Below are 19,459 nucleotides of genomic sequence, written 5' to 3'. Positions count from 1 at the left end.
GACCTTTCTCTTCTTATCCACTTGAAAGAAGAATTCTGCTTTTATTCTCACTAAATTTCATTATCTTATTAGCTCATAATTCCCGTTTACCAAGTATAGGATGCTGGTTAAGAACAAGGCCTTTGAAGTCAGACAGTCCTGGGTGCAAATCATAGCTCTACCGTTTAACAGCCATGTGACCATGGACAAATTACATGACCAGCATAAACCTCGGCTTCCTCACAGGCATTATGGTGATAACAGTAGCTACCTTACAGAGGTATTTCATGAGATGATATATACAAAGTGCTTAGCATAGTGTCTGGTGCATATTACGTGCTTAGTAATAGTTAGCCATTATTATTTTATTAAAAGCAATCTAAAACACTAAGGTTTATGCTGTACAAAGTAAGAGCAGAAGTCTTTTACAGAAACCTACAAACCCTTATTAGAAGTTTTCAAAAAATTAAAATAAATATACAGGTATTGTTTTTGCCTCAGTGAGACCGGAAATCATAAATCTGTATGTTCACTCCAAGGATATTTACAGACTTAGCACAATTTCAAACAAAATGGCTACATGGGGCTTCCCTGGTGGCGCAGTGGTTAAAAATCCCCCTGACAATTCAGGGGACATGGATTCAAGCCCTGGTCTGGGAAGATCCCACATGCCGCGGAGCAACTAAGCCTGTGCGGCACAACTACTGTGCCTGTGCCCTAGAGCCTGAGAGCCACAACTACTGAGCCCACGTTCCACAACTACTGAAGCCCGTGCACCTAGAGCCTGTGCTCCGCAACAAGAGAAGCCACTGCAATGAGAAGCTCATGCACCACAACGAAGAGTAGCCCTCGCTCACTGCAACGAAGACCCAATGCAGCCAAAAATAAATAAAATAAATTTTAAAAATGGCAATATGATTTTTTAAATTGGAACAAAATTTGTATGAAAAATATGAGAAAAGGCAAAACTCTGACAATCCAAGCATGAGAAAAAAGAAAGAAATCTAGCCATATCAGACATTAAACTTATACAAAAGTATTAGAACTTAAAACTGTGGTATTGACATAAACACAGAAAGGCACACCAACAGGAAAAGGTGGAAACATTAGAAATAAACCCAAAACATATGTGGAAAGCTAAGTCAGTTTTCCCAAATAGAGGGACAAAGAAGGCTTATTTAATAAGTTGCATTAAGATAAAATAGGACAATTTAGAAAACCAAAGTGTTAGAGCTACACCTTACACAATACAAGAATCCACTGAGGAAACGCAGAGGGATGGATGTGTTGCCACTACTGAATATACAGAAACTGAAAGCCTCTGTAAGTGAAAATGTTGTAAATTAAATTTTGTCCTATAAAAACAACTGATTCAGAAAAATATCTGTACTGAAAATGTCAGGTAAATTAACATTTGTAATATATGAAGAGTTCATTCAAATTCAGAAGGAAAACCTCAAAACCTGAAAATCGAATAAGCCATGACATTAACACAAACATTACATAGAGAAATATCAGTAATAAAGAAAAACAGGGGAAAAGACCATCCTTGATGGAGCCTGGAGATACCTTTAATCACCTATTTAAGTAGCTAATAAATTGAAAAAATGGTAGCCATTGCCGGTTAAAGTTTAAGGAAGCTGTTGTTTTCACTTATTTATAATGATCATTTCAATTGATGCATTCTTTCTGGAAGGCAATATATTAAGAATAATAAAGATGGATATTCTCTGATCCAAATTTTAGACTCCAGAATTTCTCCTCGTGGCATAATTCAACAGAAACAAAAACCTATGCGCAGAATAGCTATCTATGATTCCAAAAGACTGAAAAAAAAGCAGAAATGTCCAAGATTACAGGAATAGATAATAAAATCAATTCAGGAAAATATTATATAGTAATTAAAATAATTATGAAGACTATATAGACACGTTTAAAACACCATGATTAATGAAAATAGCTCATGCATGCATTTTTCTTTTTGCATTTTACATGCCCACAGGATGTATTTTATCCTGAGCGTAACAAAGTAAATGCGGCGGTCTGTAAAATGAAGAAAGGACTAACAGTAGAGGAGAATTATTTTAATTTTAAATCATTAATTACTTAAGCACTATTCTTGAAAAGTTTTACATTCTGTTTTAGGTGCTATGATGGGCCTAGGACTGCTGATAGAATTGTCAGCCACCTGAAGAAGCAGGCTGGACCAGCTTCAGTTCCTCTCAGGACTGAGGAAGAATCTGAAAATTCCTTACTGATAAAGATGCTTCTGTAGTGGGTTCTTTCAAAGATTTATTCAGTGAAGCTCACTCTTGAGTTTCAAAAAGCAGCCAGCAACTTGAAAGATAACTACCAATTCGCACACGCCAATGTTGAGTCTCTGGTGAACAAGCATGATGATGATGGAGAGGGTATCACCTTGTTTTGTCCTTCACATCTGATGAGCAAGTTTGAGGACAAGACTGTGGCATACACAGAACAGAAAATGACCAGTGGAAAGATTAAAAAAGTTTATTCAGGAAAACATTTTTGGTATCTGCCCTCACATGACAGAAGACAATAAAGATTTGATACAGGGTAAGGACTGATACAGGGTAAGGACATGCTAAACGTTCCAACTACTGGAGAAACAGAGTGATGATGGTGGCAAAGAAATTCCTGGATGCTGGGAAGAAACTCAACTTTGCTGTAGCTAGCTGCAAAACCTTTAGCCATGGACTTTCTGATTTTGGCTTGGAAAGCGCCACTGGAGAGATTGCTGTTGTTGCTATCAGAACTGCAAAAGCAGAGAAGTTTGTCATGCAGGAGGAATTGTCGCGTGATGGCAAGGCTCTTGAGATATTCCTGCAGGATTACTCTGATGGTAACCTGAAGAGATACCTGAAGTCTGAGCCCATCCCAGAGAGCACTGATGGGCCCGTAAAGGTAGTGGTAGCAAAGAATTTTGATGAACTAGTGAATGATGAAAATAAAGATGTGCTGATTGAATTTTATGCTCCTTGGTGAGGTCACTGTAAGAATCTGGAGCCTAAGTATAAAGAACTGGGAGAGAAGTTCAGAAAAGACCCAGATATTATCATAGCCAAGATGGATGCCACAGCCAATGATGTGCCTTCTCCATATGAAGTTAGAGGTTTTCCTACCATCTGCTTCTCTCCAGCCAACAAGAAGCTAAATCCAAAGAAATACGAAGGTGGCCATGAATTAAATTATTTTATTAGCTATCTAAAGTGAGAGGCCACAACACCTCCCCCCCCGCCCCCATAATTCAAGAAAAACCCAAGAAGAAGAAGGTAGCACAGGAGGATCCCTAAAGCAGCAGCCAAATATACCACTTTGTAAAAGGACTCTTGCAGGGACTTCCCTGGTGGTCCAGTGGTAAAGAATCCGCCTCCCAATGCAGGGGACGTGGGTTCGATCCCTGGTCGGGGAACTAAGGTCCCACACGCTGCGGAGCAACCAAGTCCACGTGCCACAACTACTGAGCTCGCGTGCCTCAACTAGAGCCCGTGTGCGGCAAACGGAAAGAGGCCACACACTCTGGAACCCACGGGCCCCAACTACAGAGCCCACGTGCCCTAGAGCCCACACACCACAACTAGAGAAGTGAAAACCCGTGTAGCCACAACTAGAGAGAAGCCCTCACACTACGATGAAGGGCCCACGCGCCACAACAGAAGATACCGCGTGCTGCCACTAAGACCCGATGCAGCCAAAACTAACTAAATAAATAAATAAATTAAAAAAAAAGGACTCTTCCACCAGAGATGGGAAAACCATTGGGGAGGACTGGGACCCATATGGGATTATTACCTCTCAGGGCTGAGAGGACAGAATGGATAGAATCTGAATCCTGTTAAACTTTCTCTAAACTGTTTCTTAGCTGCACTGTTTATAAGAATACCAGAACCAGTTTATGTTTGTGGTTTTGGGCAAAATTGTTTGTGTTGGGGGCAACGTTGTGGGGGTGTGGGAGAACTGCACTGGGGACTTATTTTCTATCTTTCCTTTTTGTACATTTGGGAACAATGACAATAAATGCGCCCCCTCTAAAAGAAAAGACAATACTGAATTTGAGTTCTGTCACACAACTTAGTTACCTCTTTCGACTGCAAATCTGTGTCTGAAAATTTGCTAAGTGTATACAAAGTCTTTATACAAGTCAGCCACGTGTAACATGGCAGCATCAGGAGCTCTGTGGTCTGGCATCATCCACCGCACTGACCCGGCAAATATTTACTGAGTTGTTACTTTGACTCTACTCTGGATATCTAACAAGGACACGATATGGTCTCAGCTCTGGTGGTCGAGTGGGAAAGACAGACGTACAGATATATAGAGTGATCATTAAATTATAATGTAGGTACAGCACTAGAGTTATACCAGGATATTTTATTTATTTATTTTTATAAATTTATTTATTTATTTATTTATGGCTGCACTGGGTCTTCGTCGCTGCGCACGGGCTTTCTCTAGTTGCGGCGAGCGGGGGCTGCTCTTCGTTGCAGGTGCACGGGCTTCTCGTTGCGGTGGCTTCTCTTGTTGCAGAGCAAGGGCCCTAGACATGCGGGCTTCAGTAGGTGCGGCACGTGGGCTCAGTAGTTGCGGTCCACCGGCCCTTGGGTGCGCGGGCTTCAGTAGTTGTGGCGCGGGCTCTAGAGCTCAGGCTCAGTAGTTGTGGCTCACGGGCTCTAGAGCACAGGCTCAGTAGTTGTGGTGCACAGGTTTAGTTGCTCCGTGGCATGTGGGATCTTCCCAGACCAGGGCTCGAACCCGTGTCCCCTGCACCGGCAGGAGGATTCTTAACCACTGCGCCACCAGGGAAGTCCCCCAGGATATTTTACCTAATACCTAATTTTACCTTGTACCTAATCCAGCACAAGATGTAATAAAAGATACCAGCTCTGAGCTCTACAATGCAACAAGAATAAAGGGCTGGGGGAAAGGTGTTACATGCAGGGAGTGGGCATGAAGGTAAGAAATAGCGTGGTGAGTAGAGACCACCTCGGCAGGGTGGAAAGGCCAGGCCTTCAGGTTCGTGTTTAAGTCCTGCTTCTACCACTTATTAGCTGGGTAATGCAAATCATTTCCTCATCTCTAAAATGCAAATAATTCCACCTACCTCACAAACTGACGTAAGGATTAGAGGAGATCATGTATGTAAAGGAAGCACTAACGTGCCTGACATGTAGCTGGCCCTCAACAAATGAAATGCTGCTTCAAGGGTTTCAGTGGTAACTGGAACAAGAGGTACAAGGCAGGATGAGATATGAAGTAGGAGGCAATCAGATCATAGAGGGCTTCTTTATCAGGCTAAAGAGCCTGGACCCCATACCATAAATCACTGATGCCTTTGAAGGATTTTAATCAGGAAAACAATATAGTCAGGTTTGCTTTTTAAATGGGTCACTCTCAAAACTGGCTAGAAGTTGGATTTGACGGGGCTGAGACTAGCAGTAAGAAGGACTGTTAGTGGGTTGCTCTAATGGTTCTGGAGAGGATGCTGAAGGCCTAATATAGGAATGGAAATGAAGGAAAGGTTGGAGGAATATTCTGCAGGTATAACAGGTAGGGCTTTGTGATTATTTAGAGATGGGAGGAAAAGGAGAGGAAAGTGAGGCGTCAAGTTCATTAACTAGTTTCCCGGTATGGGTGGTTGGTGAATGGTAGTACAGCAACTAAAATTAGAAATGAAAAGAAGGAACAGGTTGGGGGACGATGATGAATTATTAGGTACCCACATGCGGCAGGCACTGCTGAGTTCTGAGGTTACAAAGACGAATAAGACACGGGCCCTCTCTGTAAGAAGCTCACATGCTGGTAGGAAAGACATAAAAATGAAGATGAATAAAATACAGATTGTTTGTATAAAGTCACCTATCTGGATTCTTAATAAAAACCATTAAATATCTAATCATGAGGAAATAATCAGACAAATCCCAATTAGGAGATATTCTGCAAAGACAACCTGACTCTTCACAAGTAATATTGTGAAAGATTCTTAGAAAGTGAGTTCAATGTTGAAGGACAATAAATATGCATGACAACTAAATGCCATGTATGATCACTGGCTGCATACTAATAAGAATAGTTCAAAGGACATTAATATGATAACTGGGAAATTTTGATTATGGAACACAAATCAAATAGTGCTATCATATCACTGTTAAATGTCTTAGGTATACTAATGCTATTGTGGTTATGTAAAACAGAGTTCTAGGTATTCAGACATAGATGCTGAGATAGTTAAATAGGGTAATATGCCATGATGCCTGTAACTTATTTACAGATATGTACGTTATTTGTATACATGTATATTTATACATATAGATATATGAATACATGTACATTTCATATATATAGATATTATGAATATATATAGAGAGAGCACATGTGTGAATGTGGCAAAATGTTCAGATTTGGTGATTTTATATTCATTTTATTATTCTTTCAACTCAAATCACCAAATTTGGACATTTGTATACTATCATATCAGTAACAAGTGTAGGAGAAATATAAGAAGATGAAACAAAGTTTTTTAGTTAAACCCTTCCTCCAAGATTTTCTCCACGGTTCTATTTTCCTACACATGATACTCTGTGAAAACCTTTACTTTGCAAGAGTTCTGGCTTTGACAGTTAGGTGGGCCACATTCCAGGGTATCATGGAAACAGACACCATTGATGTCATAACTCTGCACAGTCAGTCAGTGTAGCTTTCGTTTTCTCCAATGGGAAGACTGTGCCCATGAGAAAGGATATACTCAGACACATTACTGGGACAGTTTCATAAGACATGTGACAAATCCTCAGTCTCCCGCAGAAAATTTAATCCACTTTCAAAATGTCACTCGACAGCATTCTACATCCTGAAATCTTGTCTACTGAGTAGATTTTTCCTGTCTCCCATCAATTCTGGAAACAATCCTAGCAAGTTCCATTTACTGAATACGCCTACGCACCAAGTACTGTGGCTGGTATTTTGCATATATGGTATTCATTTATCCAAAATGTATTTATTAAGTCAATACTATGGGCCAGTCACTATTCTAGGCACTGGAGACATAGCACTGCACAAAACAGATATAAACCCCTGCCTCTTGGAGCTGAATACATCTCAATGATCTCATTCAAACATCATTAATCATTTCATTTAATCTTCACAATAAATCTGAAAGGGAGCTTTGGTAAGATTTCAAACCTTGCTTAATGTTATAGTTGACTTCCAACTATACTCTTTCAAATTCCAAGGTACCATTTTTCTTCTATGTCATCCTTCTTTCCAATAACTCAGCATCACTGGAATTTGAAGAACTTGCAAGATGATGTAGTTAAACAAAGATCTGATCAAGAAGAAAGATATACTTTTCACAGAACCCAAGTTAATAAAAAATAGGATACACCGTCCATCTAAAATTATGCAAGAGAGTCTGGGGGACAAAGTTTGCACAGCAAAGTGTTGGAATTTCTTGTATCTAACAATAAGTATATAATATTCAAAATCACAACTGCCCTGGGCACTGCAGGCATTCCCTCAAATTCCGTGTGTCCTCTCTCTCATTATACAGTTAGGGTTGTCTCTTGCACTGTGCTCTCTGAGCTCCTAGCGCTTTGATATGCTAAGCAGCTTTGCATCAGCAGGGGTGAATTGGGCCCAGCCAGTGTTCCCGATTTAAATTTTAATTCATTAAAGAAGCATGCAGTTCTCTGTAGTGAATTGAGCAATGAAAGTATGAATTCTTAAAAAGACAGCCCCAGTTTATTCCTTCGGCAACTTGATCTTTGACAAAGTTGGAAAGTGGTGAAAGTTTGAGAGCTGCTTAATAATGAAAGTGACAAAAATCATGCAGAATGGAAATGTAAAGTCCTAATGCCAGCAATTAGAAGTAATGACTAGTTTATTAGGCTATCATTTGAGCAAAGTTATTTCCACTCCAACACAAAGCACATTGGTCACATCTCATGCATAGGAGTCAGTATCCACTGTAGGGAATTTGGGGGCTTCCAAAAAGAGCTTAGTTCTGGGACCTCTGGTTCTCACTGTTAAGCACATCAATTCCCAAGATACTCCAGGGCTGGCTTTAACACCATCTGTCAGAGACAGCGTGATACAGCCCAGGAAGTCCTTTACCAATCACAATAGCAGACACCTAATTTTATGTGAACCTATGGCATGCATCATCAAGGATGGGACTGAGAAATTAAAGCTCTTTTCAGCCTAAGCTATTCACTCCCAACCTTTCTGACAGGAAGGGCCTTACAATTACAGATAATGAATTAAAGCCCAAGGAGGCCAAGATAAGTGGGAGAGAAGTGACATCTATTAGTTCTCAAATGCATGAAATCTGGCATGAAAGGGTTTCCTCAGAGGAAAACACCAATTATATGACGATTTTAATGTGAAAGTGAACTGCGCTTGCAAGAGCTAGATAATTGAGACCACAGTTTACTTGTTGTATGTGTGCATAAATAAACATCTGTATTCATATAAATTCAACAGATATTTATTAAGCGTCTACTACATGCTTGGCAGTATGTAGAAAATGGGGATGAAATGGTAACTATTACAGGTATGCTTCCTGTTCTCATGAAACGTATAGTCCAGAGAGGAATACAGAGCAATACATAAGCAAGACTATGTGATAAGGCCTAGAGAGACGAAATGTAAGGTGTAATGGGAGTCACAGGGAGGCTTCCTAACTCGATGTGGCGTCGCAGAGCAAATGGTATCTATACTAAGTCCAAGAGAAGGGACAGGAATTAGATGAGAGGGAGGGGGAGAGTGGATCCGGCAGTAGCAACAGCATAGGCAAAGAGAAGGTGAAAAACTCTGGGAGGATTGCTGAAAGTTGAGTACGGCTGGATCTCAGGGTGCAAGGAGAGATCAAAACGGATAAAACTGGAACACTAAGGAGAAACAAGGTGATAAATGATGGCCAAGCAAACATTGGCTTTTGTGAGCATACCTCTTCTAAAGAATTTTAATTGTATACAGTTTAATATATATTTATATATCTGTATTTATATCAAAATTAAGAGCATAGAAACCAAATCTGGTCCAACTTTTAAAGAAGTACTAATCCCAACTTCAAAGAGTCTAAAGCCTCACCTGATGGTGTTAAGTTCTGAGTTCTTTCTGGAGATAACATAGTTTCCTTCAGTTCTGGCAATATTTACCATCAAGGTATTGTGGTCAGGGGTTGCCGACGATTAGACTAGTGGTTCTTAACTCTGGCTGTAAATTAGGATCACCTGGAGAATTTAAAAGTAAACTGCTGTCCAGGTCTCACCCTGAGATTTTGAATTAATAGGTCTCTATTAGGATTGGATATTGGTATTTTTAAAGAACAGAGATGTAAATGCCAAAGGCAGGAAAGAATCTGAGCTACTCTCGACTTTCAGAACTGATAATATCTTCTCAGCTAGACCATGGGCTGCTTGCAACTGGGGACTATGGTTCCTGATTTTTTGTTATTATAATTATTGTTACTGTTGTTATTTTTTCAACAGCTAGCTGCAGAACAAATATTCAATAAAATATAAACAACTATTGAGGAACAATAGCCATGGGGGAGAAAGGAAGGGCAAGTACTACACAGTCTGTGTTTAGTATCAGTTACCAGTTGATGAGGATCTACTCTAAGTCCTGCTGTAACTCCAGCACTTAGCACAAGATGTGTCACAATGGACGTGCTTAATAAATATATATGGAACGGGTAAGTTAATTTCTGTCGCAAGGATGAGGAAAATGAAGCTCAAAGCTTCTTATTTGGGGGTCAAAGAATCACATCCTTCAAGACAAAGCTGATCACACTCAACTGACTCTTACTCTCACATCATGTTCATGAGATTTATCCAGGGCACTCTGTGGGCAACAACCCTCTTAGATATCTTGCCTTTCAGAGTCACGGGGAATGTCTGACCCATGTGCCGCTTTGCTGAAAACTTTATCCCCTCTACTAGCCAATGGTACCACTCAAAAATGTCTCGTCATTACAGACGCATCTCGGTCCACCTCCTCCCACTGACCCAGCACTCTGCTGGGGGTTGTGGGGGGAAGGGGGGGGACAGCTTGTAGCCCAGGTGACAGAAACAAAATCCTGGGAGTGGATTTGCTGATGTAACGGAGCTGCGCGGAAGTGTGATGTGGGAGTGGGACTCTGGTGAGAGAGGAGGGGGAGCCTGTAATAGAACTCAAGGTGTTCATGCTAGAGGGTCACTGGGAACCCTGGCCCTTCCTGTACTTATCATCAGGGTAGCAAGAGAAATGTTGACCACAAGAAAAGAAGGAGGGCCAGACAGACAAATTCGTAGAGGACCAGGAACCTTCTCTCACTTTCTTTTACTTTCACTTAGTTGAGCCACAGGAGCTATAGTTACATCTTAGTCTTTCCTTGTGACTTGGCATTTCTGTTGGTTTGGCTATTTTTACCACTATTACTTAGAGACTACGGAGGGTGTAATTCACAAATGAGGCAGACATTTGATAAGACCTGCCTTGGTTTCCAAGTGTTATCGCCACACCTGCATACATATATAGAAGCTTCTTCCTATCTACACCTTAACTGACAAAGTATCTACTATGGGTTTTAGAGAATTAATAATATGTTATATTTATTGGCTGAAATGTGATGCTCCACAATCTAGGTTTATCAGAATTTTAGAAATAAGAAACTTAAACCTTTTCTATCACCCCCTCTTTTCTTCCTACCTCTAAAATAAAATAAAGCAAGGAACAGGCATTAATTTGAGTTTGTCTTTCCTTGTGAACAGGTTTTATGTTCTATAAGCTAATTTACTAAAAATTATAGTAAATAGTTTTATAAATAAAAACCAAAACCATCATATTGATATTACCTATGGATATTGAATTTTAAGTAGAGATGATCATATTACAGAGTATAATTTCCAAAGATTTTTAATTTTCAATATTTCCTTAAGCTTTGATACTGAGCCTAAGCTTTTGATTTTTATTCTGTTAGTTTAGAAATATAGGTTTATAACTACCTAAGCCCTATTTTCACACGTTCCTCAATCTTTGAGTGCATGCCTCATACTGCAGTGTTATATAAATGAATGTGTCCTCTCCTTTTCTCTAAAAATGTAAATCCCTTACATGGGCATTACCAAAACATAATTTGCTTTCTGATTAAAACGAACAAATAAAAATCCCACACAAATCTACAATAAAATATACAGCCTCCCAGAGGGATCCTAGATTTCAATCAAGGAATTTCCAGAAACCATGGTATGGTTTACTTACGGAATGCATTTCAAAGCAAAATGCTGAAAACTCTTCCTTCCTTTTCCTTGTGATTTACCTTCATGTATGAATTGGTTTTATTTCTTACATTCCCACAGACTTAGTACCTTATGAATAAGGAGCAGGCCTCAAATTCTTTTCCTTTGCCTTGTGCTAGTGTGGTCTTCTGCTTTGTTTATAAATGGCTTAGCAGTGTCCTGACAGAGCAGATGTAGGCGGTGGGGAAAGGACAGCTCAATGAACAAGTCCCAGCCATGGATGCTGAAGGGCTAGGCCATTGTGGGCACTGCCCATTTCCATCACATTCAATACTGTATAAGGGCATTTGCAGCAAGACTAATGCATAAAGCATTAAAACTTATGGAAGACGGGGAATAGGGCCCAAATTTAGTAAAATTATGAAGAAATTTTGCGGCTTCCACATTGAATGGGACTCTTCACTGGAATGTTAGGACTTCAATGTATTTTCTCATACTTTTTCATCTATTTCATGGACTTAGGTAAAAAAGCAACCTTGCTTTTAAGTTAGGTTTTCATGGAAGAAAAGAACTTATGGAAACTTTTTCGTTAACCATCTGCTATGTTGCTTAAAAATTTTAATTATCTTTTTTTAAAGATATATACTCAAAATTCTGTTTCTCTTAAAATTTAAATAGCTTTCTTTAGTTCTATTTGAAGCCTATGGATATAATTTGATTTAGAAGAAGTAAGTGGTCACAACCTGTATTGGTTTGAGTAGGTATATGGCAAATGTTAAGAGTGTATGCTTTTGGGGCTTCCCTGGTGGCACAGTGATTGAGAGTCTGCCTGCCAATGCAGGGGACACGGGTTTGTGCCCTGGTCTGGGAGGATCCCACATGCCGCGGAGCAACTAAGCCTGTGTGACATGGCCGCTGAGCCTGCGCGTCCGGAGCCTGTGCTTGCTCCGTAACGGGAGAGGCCACAACAGTGAGAGGCTCTGGTACCGCAAAAAAAAAAAAAAAAAAAAAAAGTGTATGCTTTTGTCCTGTCTTAGCACTCTTTCCATGGGTAAACTATCCTTCCCACATTCTTGAATAAATATTCAGAGCTCATGAGGTTCAGCTGATCAGCCCCACTACCCCACCCCTTCACATTCCAGAGATGCTCCAGTGATTTGCATATGACTCAGGCCTGACTACTCCACTCCTGGCAGTGATTCACCCAAGCCAATCAGCCCATGGCAGGAGCTATCAAGGTAAATGCACTATAGGATCTGCAGCTCTAACAATGATCTTGGTACTGCCACCAGTCATTCTGTTGGTTTTTGAAGCGGAAGAACCAGGCCCCATGGCTTCAACTTGTATGAGTTGTATTTTTGCCACTTGCAATTCCAAAGAATCCCAGTCCATACAGAGAGAAGTTGAGGGGATAGCATTTGTTTTATAATGAAGTGTCATAGTATATTTGACATGTGCAAACTCACTCAGTCCATTCTTTTCTTTTAAGAATCATAGAATGTTCATGACCTTATATTGAAATACTATACAATTTTCACAGAAATATTATGTTGGATTTTAAGGGATTATCTTGATTTAGGTTAATCTGAGAAGTGGTTTCCATACATGGTGCTATATAAAATGACCGAAGAACACCATGAAATAAAATAAAAATCTACACGATGATATAAGGTTTGCTATTCTCATTTTGAAGTAGCAGCTGTTACACTTATGAATGGGATAACTGATGATCCATTACCAAAAAATTCAAACTAACTTAAGCCAATTTGTCCTTGTCTTCCTGATAAGTTATTGGGTATACTAATTTTATTCCAATTTATTTGGGGTGAAATATACCCCATGCCTAACTCATTTTGGAACCACTAAGTTAAACAAAGCTAAAGTTATTGTTGTTGTTTTTAAACTGTATGCCTTCTCAGAACTTAATTTACGTTCATGTGCGTTTTAAATCTACAAGAAGGAAACAGAATATTCGGCCTTTCCTAAGCTTATTTAACCATGGATGGAAGCATTTACTACTAAGCATTTTCAGGGACTAGTGTTCTACAAGATACACTTTGGGAAGTTCCAATCTATGTTGTTAAAATGAGCCTGTATATAGTGCTTGACAGTTGCTAATGCATATTAAAATAACTATCCAAGTAAAGAAGAGATCTCTCTTCTTTATGCATTTCATAAGGCAGGATGGTACAGAATCAAGAATACAGAGATTTGAATACCAGTTTTACTTATTAACTGCTCTTTAAGCCTGTAACATCCTAAGTTTTTGGTAAAAATCAGATAGGATCTTCTCAGTGTCTGGGCTACCCTTCTACTTCTACGTGTAGTTAACTCCTTATTCTTCAAAAATCAGCTTAATCATTGCCTAATGTCCTCTTTGCTTCTGTGTCCTGTTATATCATAGCACAGATCACACCGCAACCTAACTCTTTTTATCGACTGATTTCCTCTATTAAACCTTGAGCTACTTTAAAGCCAAAAATATGATTTGATCATTTTTATATCTCTAGAGACAAAGCATAGTGCCTGACAGTAAGTTCTCAGTAAGTAGCTGTACCAGTCAGAAAGTCATCCCTCTTAGCTGTTTATGCTTGCTGGTGAATAATTCCAGCTGCTAGCTGATAGGAAAAGGTTTAATGGTAAAAGTACTTGATCCTATCATCATGAAAATCAATTCCAGCGGTCTGTAAGATGGGATGCTCTCACTAATAGTGGTGGGCGGAGAAGGTGTGATGCCATCACTACCATGCTCAAAAGAAAAAATATATATTATAATTATATATATGCATTTTGTAATTAAGAAAAAAATTTAATCTGTATGGATATATGACATACTCATTGTCACCCATATATGGTCCATATTTCAAAAGGTATCCAAGGTATTTCTAGGCAAAAGAGGAAGTGCTACCATACAGAGGTATAAAAATAGATATAAGAGACCTAACTCATTCCTTGTTTTTCAACACACTGCAATTGCTTAAGTAAATGTACAGTTTCTATAACAAGGCTTAAACTAAATAAGTGTCACAAAGTAGACAAATGGCTTTAAAAACTTCCTTGCAAGCAAACCAGAGCTTGAAGATAAAGCAAAAATGCAAATTATATAAGCACAAATGAACTACAAGAAACCTGCAGAATTAAGTTGCCTCCAATTTCTAGTATAAACTTTCAACCAATTTAAAAGGTAAACAAAGTAACAGTCTAATTAGGGGAAAAAAACTCATAAAATTCCCAATGGATCAAGAAATTTTGAAATATGAACTTAAATCATCTCATCATACATTAGCTAAGATTAGTGGATGATGGGATAAAGAATAAAGACATTGCAATTTCTAAGACATTGAAAATATAGATTATTCCAACTAAATTTAGTCTATTTAACATTTACTATTTTTCTTAGGTATGCAACAATTGTACATATACACTAGTTATTATATATTAATATATATTATTATTATATGAGATTATTAATATATATATTTCTTAAGCACTGGGGAAAAATGGGATGGCTCCGGGGTATGAAAGGTATTCTGTCTCACTGTGAGTAAGTCTTTAGACCAATGCTTTGTCTAAACTTCCCAGAGGCACAGGCTTGATGAGTCCAGATATTTAAGTGCAGAAACAGAAAAAAGTAACTCAAGGCTGAAAGAGAAGTGGGATATGGAGAGGCTGCAGACTGAGATCTGAATCGGATACACCTTGTCTGATTCCCATGGAATGCGGTCCTCCCCAGCATTGCTCTATGATGCCACAGCACTAGGGACTACCTTCCGCTCTCTTCCTCTTTCTCTATTAGAACGTTTAATTAAGGAATCAGTATTTTCCACTTCAGAGCCATACAACCATCAATATCTACCCAGTTCTAGCACTGTATTCCCTAATATGTGTATGAAAGTGTAGTATAATTTCTAGACGTACCTTTTTGGAATAACAGTTTTACTGAGATACAATTCACAGTTAATACACTCCACCTATGTAAAATGTACAATTCAATGGTTTTCAGTATATCCATAGAGTTGTGTGACCATCACTACATTTTCATCAGTTCTCCAAAAAGTCCTGTGTTCATCAGCAGTCATTCCCTCTTCACGTTTCCCACCCACAGCACTAGGCAAACACGAATCTGCTTTCTGTTTCTATACGTTTGCCCATTCTGGACATTTCACATACCTAATATATTTTTAGTACTACGTCTATTCCTTATCCCACACTGCAAAATTCTACCTGGGTTCAGAAGGATGTAACTTTGCTCTGACATTCTCTTGCCCTGACAGAAGAAAATCATAGACCCAAGACAAGAGAAAGACCCAAGAAAGCTCTCTAGTACCTAGTATCAGGCTAGTAGTAAACTAGTATCAGGCTAGTTCCTGGAATAATCCACAAGTTGCAGAATATAGCTAGTAATAGTTCATACTTGTTTGTCTGTATGGAAATGGAGGAATGTAATAAAATATCATGTATCACTACAAAGTCTTTTGTTCTTAAGTCTTACACATGATTGTAAATGCTTAATACCTCTGGAACATTTTTCTGGAATTCTGTGTTTTAAAAATTTAATCCAGTTAGTCTTTCACATAATATTAATTGAGCCATAAAATATATGCCAGGCACTATGCTTGATTTTTACAACAATCCAGAAAGTACGTCAGTAGTATTATTCCCATTTTAAAGATAAGGAAATTGAGGACTTCCCTGGTGGCACAGTGGTTAAGAATCCGCCTGCCAATGCAGGGGGCACGGGTTCGAGCCCTGGTCCGGGAAGATCCCGCATGCTGCAGAGCAACTAAGCCCATGTGCCACAACTACTGAGCCTGTGCTCTACAGCCCGCGAGTCACAACTACTGAAGTCCGCGCGCCTAGAGCCCATGCTCCGCAACAAGAGAAGCCACCGCAATGAGAAGCCCGCACACCGCAACGAAGAGTATCCTCTGCTCGCCGCAACTAGAGAAAGCCTGCGCACAGCAACGAAGACCCAATGCAGCCAAAATAAATAAATAAATAATTTTATTTTTAAAAAAATAAAGATAAGGAAATTGAGATTCATAGAAGTAAAGTGAGCTGCCCCAAATCACACAACTTATACATAGAAGAAATAAGAATTGAATTTAGGTCTTCATTCTCCGTCGTGTACACTTTCCATCATGTTACATTTTCTACCCTCAAACAACCACAGTCCTTCTGGTATAAAGACTATGCAAGAGCTAAGTCCATAGGAAACAATTTATACTCTTCCAAGACCATTTTTTAAAGTTACCTATGATTATAGTTCAGACACTTCTATATGCAACAGAAATGCTTCACTATAATTGATATTGTGGGTCTGAGGACCCAGCATCAGGTTAAAAAAAAAAAAAATTCCTCTTTCCTGGTTTGCTGCTTCCCCCAGTGGCCCCAAATGCAGAAGGGCTTAGACATTTGAGCTCTAGAATTTACCACTGTCCTCATTCACACCTCAATACACAATTCTCTCTCCTGGTTATTAAATCCCAGTGGGCTTGTTGCAAAATAAAAAAATAACCTAAGACAAAAAATAACATGCAGTCATTTTATACAGAGTCTGGCGTTAGAAATTCAGTAGGGGGAGAAGAAATGAAATGAGGGGAAAAGAACTGGCAGATTACAAGGTCAGCCCCCATCAGCAGCAACAGTGACATAAAAATATCAGAAAAATGTCTGATCACCTTACCAATCATTGTGGGCTCTTGCTGTGTTTAGTGCAGTGTGTTCCGAGTAGACTGCTGTTTTTCTAGCTTCTAAGTGCCTTTGGCTTAAAGACACCAACATTTCCACGAGGTGTACACATTTAACTCGGGGCAGGAATCACCTTCTGCAGAAAACAGGGCTGCCTTATGCAGGTGGGGTTTCCAGAACCCACGGGCACAATTCCTCTGCGAGTGGACACAGGCCAAAACAGGCAGGACTGCATGGATGGATCAGCTGGGCTTGTCTTGATACAGTAACCTAATAAACTCCAACTGTGCAAGGCACCACTGGTGCTGAGAAACCTGATTGTTCATAGTAACAGGACTTTCTTCAGTACTGTTGGTGAGAAATTCAAGTGTCCTCTCTGCTAGTAATTTCTGGGGCACTACTTCATTTAATTAACCCCCGGAGAGCTAGCCAAGGCACTGCTCTGGTTACAAAATAATGGGTCCATCGGGCACAATCAGTACCCAAGTGAAACATGGCAGTGTGCATGAAAACGATTGAAGTAAACAATTTCAGGCGCTGAAAGGGGCTCGCTTCCTAATTAACCCTTAGAGGGCTCATCTGTTTGCCTGAACAAAGCCCAACCACAAGCCTTTGCCAGTTGGCATGATGGGGAAATGGTTTTTGCGTCAGATCTTGCTAGGCATGGCACTGGCAAATGGAAATGACTAATCCCTGATGACTTACACCATACACCTGGAAAACACACACGGTTCAGTGAACATATTAAAGAGTGGATATAGTATGGAGAATGAGTCCTAGAAAGAGTCTTGGAAAAATCCAAATTCTTGGAAGAACAGCTTCCCTGCCCTTGCTACTTGAGGACAAGACACGTTTTCTTCTCTCTGACAGCTCCATAGAAATTAGTATAAGACCCTCCGTGCAGGATGTGTACAGCCTAACTTGTGGGTGTGATTTGTTTTAGAGCGAGATTGGAAGTGATAAAACTGTTGGGTTTTTTGGACTCTACATAAAAAAATAAACCAACTACTGTCTCAATATCAATTTTAATAAGCACATTTTTATTCTGTATTCTGATGGGTGTTGCATTTGATTTTTCTTTGCTATATTGCTAGCTCCTAGAGCAATGCTCAGTACAAAGCAGGTGTTTCCAAAAATACTTGTCGAATAAATGTGTGAATGACCTAAAAAGAGGCTACTGTGAATGAGGGGGTAGAGGAGTGGGCAGCAATTATCCAAAAGCACATATTTAATAGGTGCATGGATAAAAGAGTAATGCTTTACATTTGCTATGCTGTGTTGGGTCTTTATTACCTTTAACAGTATATATATTTTTAATTATCTTTTCAAAATATACACCTTCTAAAAGTCTAAGAGGGTCAGATTCAAGATATTGGTTACTAAATAAACAAAACTCCTCTATTACTCCTTAGATTTTAAGTCTTCCTGGGAATAGGGGTGAGCATGTGTTGGACGCAACGTGGTGTGATGGTAAAAGGTGGCACCTTTGGAGCCATAGCCCCTGATTTTGAATAACTGGCTTTGCCAAAATTTTGCTATGTAAACTTTAAAACGTATCTAACCTTCCTAAACTATAGTTTCCTCATCTATAATAAAATGGGGCTAATACCACCTACCTTAATCTCCATGTAAAGGGCTCAGTAATTGTTAGTGATGATGATAATGATAAAGTTTTGATTCTCATGAGAAAAAAACTTACAGCAGCAGCTCACAAATTAAACACAGCAATATTCAATTGTTCACAGGTACAGGAAAGAACTTTGACTGAGTTGTACATATGCGCACACAAAAACACATTAACGCAGACAGTGTTCTCGATATAGATCTTGACAACATACCAAAAATAAGACCTAGCCAAAGAGGCTCTTTTATGGATTCTATTATGCCCAAAACAGCACCTCAGAGAAGCGTGTCCTGAACAAGGATGCCATGGTCTGATTTGTGCAAAGCCCCTGGAAATCTTCAGTGTGGCAGAATCAACACCTGTTCCCTTATTTACCTCATCTTTAAGCAAATGAAGCCTACTGACTTGGGTATACCAAAGAGAGAGCCTGGATTTCCCCATGATTTTGATTGCCAGATCGGCTGCCATGTATCATATTCTCTATATATTTGCGGTCAGCAAGAGAGAACAAAGCTTGCAAATTATCAGTGGTCGCTTATGTTTCATTTGGTCAAAGGAATACCGAGATCCTGGCTTTTACCTGCCTGTGTGGCATGAGTTCAGGAGTGGCACCATGGCAATCACAGTAAGAGGCCATGATCTCATGCTTAGAGGAAAAGCTTCTCAGCTGGGCTCCTTGTGGTCCTGAAATTGTATCGTGACCTCAGCCCCTTTGGGGCTTCCTAGGAGGAAATCTTAGCTAGGAGAATAGGAATACTCCAGAGGATGCAGCCAGGTCCCTTTCCACACGAGGCTCAAAATCCTGAGCTTAGTATTCCCTTATCGAACTGCCACTGAATGATAAGATTTAGAGGGAAGAAATGTATTTCACTCCAGAAAAAATTATCTTTTGTTCTTCCTCCAAGGCCGACTTTAACAAGGTCTT

At 39.5% G+C, this 19,459-nt stretch overlaps 1 pseudogene; it reads left to right on the top strand.

Annotated features, from left to right (window-relative positions):
• Positions 1 to 3,465, top strand: part of LOC111163165 (protein disulfide-isomerase A3 pseudogene) — a 52,968-nt pseudogene extending 49,503 nt beyond the window's left edge.
• Positions 3,466 to 19,459: the final 15,994 nt, after the last annotated feature.

Source organism: Delphinapterus leucas, chromosome 6 (genome assembly GCF_059928025.1).
Source record: "Delphinapterus leucas isolate spDelLeu-1000000601 "Yukka" chromosome 6, BTC_Dleu_Yukka2, whole genome shotgun sequence".
NCBI classification, from domain to species: Eukaryota; Metazoa; Chordata; class Mammalia; order Artiodactyla; family Monodontidae; genus Delphinapterus; species Delphinapterus leucas.
Note: the sequence above shows the minus strand (reverse complement) of the source record. Positions and strands in the feature narration are given on the sequence as shown.